Genomic DNA, 6,434 nt, shown 5'->3' with positions numbered 1-6,434 from the left:
CTGCCTACACAGAGATCTCCCGCTGCTCTGCCAGGCCAAGCCTGCCACCTGCAGTGAGCTGCCGACTGCTCAGGAGCAGCCTCAGCATCCTTATGCCCACCACCCCAGCCTATATCACCCATGCACATGAACTCCTGCTCCTGGAGTTCCTGCTTCAGGCTGGTTTGTGTTTTGGGAAGTATCAGGATGTATTGGGTTCGTTTGTGAACCCGTCAAACCTGGCTGCACTGTGGAGGATGGGCTGGAGGGAGGAGCGATACTGCACAGTCAGCCTCTGCGTGAAGCCTCTGCCAGGAGTTTGGGAGCAACAGAAGCAAGGTCAAGTGCTGCATTAGGATGTCCCCTTTTTTTCTCCTCCCTGCTAATCCATTTTCTGTGCTGTGATTTGGGCATTACAGAGTCCTTGAAAGTGGTGACTGAGGACCTTTGTTAGCAACTGCGACAGAGATGTGGGGAAGGTCAGCATCCTCCAGTCTGATGTTGTCAAGGGGTGTTAAAGGAGGGAAGTGGGAAGCAGGTGCAAGGACACGCTGTTCCTCTCTGCCCTGCTCCTGCAAAGCTCCTGCAGAAGTGCCTCTTGCTGCGTCTGCCAGGGCCAGTTCCTGGGGGACACCCCGGGGCAGGCAGGAAGCTGCAGGCAGTGTCCTTGTGGGACCCAAGGCTGCTCCACGGCCCCAGTACCAGCCACCACCTTTGCCATGGGGCCAGGCATAATGCAAACCCCTCCGTGGCAAAGCAGGAAAAGGAGGAGAAGCAGATGCTTTCCCCCTCACAGGAAAAAAGGGTCACCTTGAGCTTCCCTCTCTGCTGTTTGCGTTTTTAAATAGCCCAAATCATTCACAGGGTGCAGCTATTTTCAGGAGGACGTGCTCCAGTGTGACTTTGTGGGGCGTGAGTCAATGGGAACCTCCCGTTGAACTATTAAATGTCCCTTTTTTAAACAGTACAAGCCAAAAATCCTCACGTGTGGCAGCTCCCTCTGCTGAGTACAGCTGCCTGTGGTGCCCTCACCGCTTCAGCCTTGCTCTGCCCAAAGCAGCTCCCACCCTCCTCAGCCTGCCAGGGGCTGCAGGGCAGGTTGTCACTTGCCATCGTGGGGCTTTCCTTTGCTTCTCCCCTCTCCTCATGGCTTTTACCCCTTGCTGGGGTGACACTGCATGGATGTCAGGTGTTAGACATCCCTCTGGGAGATGAGGCCAGGTAGGAAGAAGCCCAGCAGCGCAGGGAAGACACCCTCTCTTGTTTCTCTTTGGGTTTGTTTTTTTTGGGGGGCTTCCTCCCCAAAAGAAATACCCAGAAGCTGCACCTGAAGGGTCAGAGGAAGCAGGGATGTGACTGACACTGCTGCTACAGCTTCTCCAGCCTGAGCAAGGAGCCTGTTGTGGTGACAAGGACTGATGTGGTCGCAGTGGCGCTGGGACCTGCATGAACAGGATATCAAGTTAAATCAAGTTTATTTCACGTGGAGGACCTGTGATTTATAAACAAAGCCTATGGAAAGGCTGGGCTATGGGGAGCGGATGTCCACAGCACAAAACCACCGTTATAGTGACAGCCCTGGTGCTCAGGGTGCTGCGGAAGGAATGGGGTTGTGCTTTACAGACCCAAAGAAGAGCATCCCCTGTGCCTTGGAGCACCCAGGGGAGGGCTGTCGGGGGCCTGTGAGGGCTGTTGGGGGGGCTGTGAGGGCTGCCGGGGGGACTGTGAGTGCTGCCGGGGGGCTGTGAGAGCTGCCGGGGGGACTGTGAGGGCTGCCAGGGGGACTGTGAGAGCTGCCGGGGGGACTGTGAGGGCTGTTGGGGGCTGTGAGAGCTGCCGGGGGGCTGTGAGGGCTGTAGGGGGCTGTGAGAGCTGCCGGGGGGCTGTGGGGGCTGCCGGGGGCCTGTGAGGGCTGTCGGGGGGGCTGTGAGGACTGTCGGGGGGGCTGTGGGGGCTGTCGGGGGGCTGTGAGGGCTGCGGGGGGGCTGTGGGGGCTGTCGGGGGGCTGTGGGGGCTGCCGGGCCCCCACACAGACCCTCTGCAGCCGCCCCTCCGCAGCCGCCCCTCCGGGCACAGCGTGTGTGCAGGTCCCTGTCCCGCTCCGGCTGCGTTTGCCGGCGGCTCCCGGGGTAGGGGCAGGAGGGAAACTGCCTCTGCCGGGTGTCCCCCTGACGCCAGGCTCGGCAGGATGCGCAGCGCCTGGGAGGGGCCGAGCGGCTGCACAGGGACGCCGGGCCGGGGGCTGCAGACCCCCCCCCCCACCCCGTTCCCGGGGCAGGCGGGAGGCCGGAGGCTCAAGGCCGGGTGGGGGCGTCCCGGGCGCGGCCGCGGGAGGCCGGCAGAGGCGGCCGGGCCCGGTGCCCGGCCCGCGGCGCGGCCTGCAGAGGGTACTCGTGCTTCCCGCAGCGCGGGGCCGGGACGTAGAAACGCGGCCCCTGGGCTGGGGAACGCCGGTGCTGCTCTGGAGCCGGGCTCCTCCGGCCCCAGCTGCAGCCCCCGGCCCCCAGCTCTCCTCCCCCGCACAGCCTTGGGCCGAGCTGCGAGAGCCACCTCCGGAAAAGCCCCGAGCGTCGCGTTCCTGCTGCGCATGGCCCAGCCTGGGTGTTCTCTGACTGCCGGAACCCTCAGAGGGCTCTGTGGAGCCACGGCCGAGCTGCAGCACTGCTCCCGTGTAATCCCAGGGGTGGGAACGCAAAGGGAAGGCACCAGCTGGCCGGGCCCACGAGTATTTAAAGCTGAAAAGCTGAGTTTATGGCAGCTCTGCCTGCTGGGGCAGGCTGCAGGGCTTCAGTCAGGGCTTTTCCCTGGCTCTCACTCCCACCCATCCCCAGGCTCAGCCAGACCTCGGTGCCTTTTCTGGTTTTTCTACCATAAAGAACAGCGGGAGGGGAGAAGAATAAGGTGGCAGGAGCAGTTTCCATATGACAAAGCCATGGCCATGCCTGGATCTTAGTAAAAAACAACAAGTCATAAGTCATCTCAGACAAGACCTGGGATTTAGCAGCTTGAGAAACACAATAAAGTTCTTGAGACTCATCTTTGCTCACTGACACGAGGCAGGTGTGTGTCTGTGTGTGTGTTTGTGTTCCTGCCTCCCACAGCCCCCTTACAACTGAGGGGAAAACTAGAGGGACTTTCTGCTTTGTTAATAATGACTTTTAATTGGAAAAATACCCTTGCCCAGCTGTGGGCCAGGGCAGCAGGTGATGGAGCAGCTCCTGCTCAGGTGGAGCAGCTCTGGATCTTGCCCTATATCAGCAGATGGGTGGGCGCTCCTGAACCCTTCCTGCCCTGGGGAAGTGGAGCTCTTCCTTGGCTCCTCAGATGGCAGTTTGGGGGATAACAACCATGAGAGCTGCCTCCAGCCCTGCCACCTTGCTTTTACCATCTCCTCTGCCAGGTGAGTGTGGTGTACGAGCTGGGGCTGAGCACGATGCTGCTGTGAGAAACAAACACATGGGGTGTTTTGCCCAGGGGAAGGGCTTTGTGCTGACTCTCCGTGTCCCAGCAGTTCCTGGTAAGCTCAGTGCTGCGGATCACTTGCTTTTCCCTGCAATTTCTAGACAGGGGCAGTTGGCTGGCCTTGTGGGGCTGGAACAGACGTGGGGGGGGGGGTGTACAGCCCAACCAAAACCAAGGAGTACATAGCTGAGTAATAGTCTGTAAGAAGACCAGCTAGAGCTAAGAATAGGAGGGGGTATTAAAGCTGGATGGTATGTGGAGGATTTCTGTAGGCATGTGCTTAGGGCTGTAAATGGGGAAGCAGAGGGGCTGACTCTGGATCTTCTGCAGTGCAAGTGATTACTGACCTCGTGGCACTAATGAAATTACTACAAGAGCTGCCAGGGCAGTTCCCATCCTCCACCCAAATTTCTCTTCCCTGGTTTAAAAACAAAACAACAATAAAAGAAACAAAAAAAAATTCTAAACTTGGGACTTAAGATCCTGTCAGGGGTGAAACCCTAACTCAGGGTTAGGCTGCAAGCTCCAATCAGCTTATTTCTCAGTGGTGTGGAAGGCTCTGGGTTTCCTTATTAGTTGTAGTAATTTTTGTTCAGATTTCCTTATTAGTAGCAGTAATTTTTTTTCAAAGGGCTTTGAGCTCAGCTGTACACCCAAAGCAGACAAATAAAATGAGGCCCAGGCCTGGCTTTCCCTGGGATAGTGATCGGTCTGCCCTGAGCAGCTTGGCAGGGGGAAAGGGAGGACGAGACTTCACAAGCTTCCTGAGGAACCACGTCAGGATTTATGGGTTGTGCTGCTTCAGTTGCAGCAACTTGTGGTTGGGCTTTGTGTGAGGAAACACATCCTGGGAAGAGGCCTTCCCACCCCACGTCTGACAAGCTGGACTCGGGCAACGTGTTGTGCAGCTGGAAACCTTGGGAAGTTTTTACAGAGAAGAGTGGTGAGGGGCTGGAAGGGGCTGCCCAGAGAGGGGGTGGGTGCCCCGTCCCTGGGGGTGTTCAAGGCCAGGTTGGATGGCGCCCCGGGCAACCTTGTGTAGCTCCAGGCCTGGAGGTTGGTGTCCCTGCCTGTGGCAGGGGGTTGGAGCTCTGTGACCCTTGGGGTCACTCCCAACCCAGCCCAGTCTGGGATTCTGTGATTCTATGAACAAGAGGCTGTCTTGTTCCAGATCAGATGTTCGGTCTGGTTTCCTCTGCCAGAATAAGAGGAGGTTTTTGGGAGAGCACAGGTGATGGTTGCAGGAGTCTGTTTGTATGCAGCAGCTCCCCTCTACATTTCAAAGGGCTGAAGGTTTTGGTTCCCACCTCAGCTGTACTGCAGAAATAGCCGAGCCAGGATGGCCCCTGGCACGTTGTCCCCATGGAGTAGGGCTTGGTGATTAGAGGGCAGCTCGGGGACAGTGTCTCTTTCCTCTTCTCAGCTAATCTGGAGAAGATGGTGGTTATTCTCCATCTGAGGCTCGTTTTGTCCAGAGAATGGAAAATGATGGTGTTGGGTGGTCTTCATGTGGAGATCATCCACTGTCAGCTGTCTGAATGCACCACAGCCCTCCTCCATCCTGCAGCTCCCCTGCTGCTGGGGGCTTAGCCTGCTACTCCATAGCTACACACTGTGTGCACCAGCTCCTTTGCCTCCTTTGCTGTGATTTAGCACAGGATGGGAACGGTTGGACTTGATGATCTTAAAGGTCTTTTCCAACCTTGTGATGCTGTAAAGAGCAAGGCTTGCTTGTTTCCAGAGTCTCCAGGTAATGCAGTTCCTGGGGCCAATAAGGGTTTGTTGTGACAACCAGTGACTCTGCCTTGAAACCTCACCTCTGAGCAGAGCTCATGGGGAGGGGTTCCCATGCAGGCAGCCCCAGTTGCCCCAGTTATTTTCATCGTTGTGCTTGAACTTCTCTGAGAAGTCATCGCTGACACTCAACCCTGGCTCTGAACTGCTCCAGTTTCCTGAGGGTGCAGAAGCAAAGGGCCTGGTGTTTTACAGCAGCTATCTGCTCTGATCCTCCCTTCTTTTACTGCTGTGTTCAGCCTCCCTTTTTCCTTGTTTGCCATCATGAGCTTCCTTCCCCGGTGCAAAGCGCAGGCCTGGAGCAACCTGGGAACATCTACAGCAGGGAGATTTGCTTGATGGGATTTGCCAAATGTCTGTGGTGCTGCTTAAAACATCTGCCCAGATGTGCCTGCTGGGCAGCAGCAGTGTTCCAGGGCTGCAATGGATGTGTATAAAGAAGCCATGACGAGTGGAGCAATTTCACTTGACTCTGGACGCTCTACCTGCTCTTTCTCCTCAGGTACCCCTGCAAGCAAGAGGAGTCCTGCTTCTCCCAGCCCCATGCTGAGGGGTGCAGATATCAGGGCTCCCAGGGAGGAGAGAGCATTTCCAGTACTCAGCAAGAGGTTGCACGGTGCTCCCGTGGCCAATCTCCCTCCTACCCTCCCTTCTCTGGTGGGAGATGTGAGAAGGGGACTCTGAGGTGTCCTTGTCACATGAATGCAGCTTGCAGCAGATCTGGAACAGGATGTGGATCTTATTCTAGTCTCATAAAAACCACGCTGCCTTGTGTAGGCTGTTAAGCCCTCTTCTGAAAGAGAGAGAGATGGCTTGGGAAGGAACAGCTTGTCAGGAACACGCTTCCTTCATCTGTGTTGGCTCTGGAAGGCTTTCCTGATCGTGTACAACCAGGATAAATACATGAGAGCAGAAACCCCCCAAGCAAAAGCCATGGTCATGCAAGTAGAGCTTTGCAGCACCCATGTTAATCTCCTTTTGCAAAGCACATGCCAAACACTGGGCACCTCTTGCATTTATAGGAGTGAAGTCTCATCCTTGCTGGTCTCCAGCTCCTTGGGGGTACTGATGGGGCCTGCCTTCCCAAGCTCTTCTCCTCCTGAGCCTGCCAGGGGAGCAAGCTCGGGGTGCCCTAGGAAGCCTGTCTCCAAATAGTTTCACACTGGCAGAGCAAGGCAGCAGAGCCTGACTGTTATTCT

Source organism: Gallinula chloropus (assembly GCF_964237585.1).
Source record: "Gallinula chloropus genome assembly, chromosome: 17".
In the NCBI taxonomy this organism is placed as follows: domain Eukaryota; kingdom Metazoa; phylum Chordata; class Aves; order Gruiformes; family Rallidae; genus Gallinula; species Gallinula chloropus.
This window is presented reverse-complemented; position numbering follows the sequence as displayed.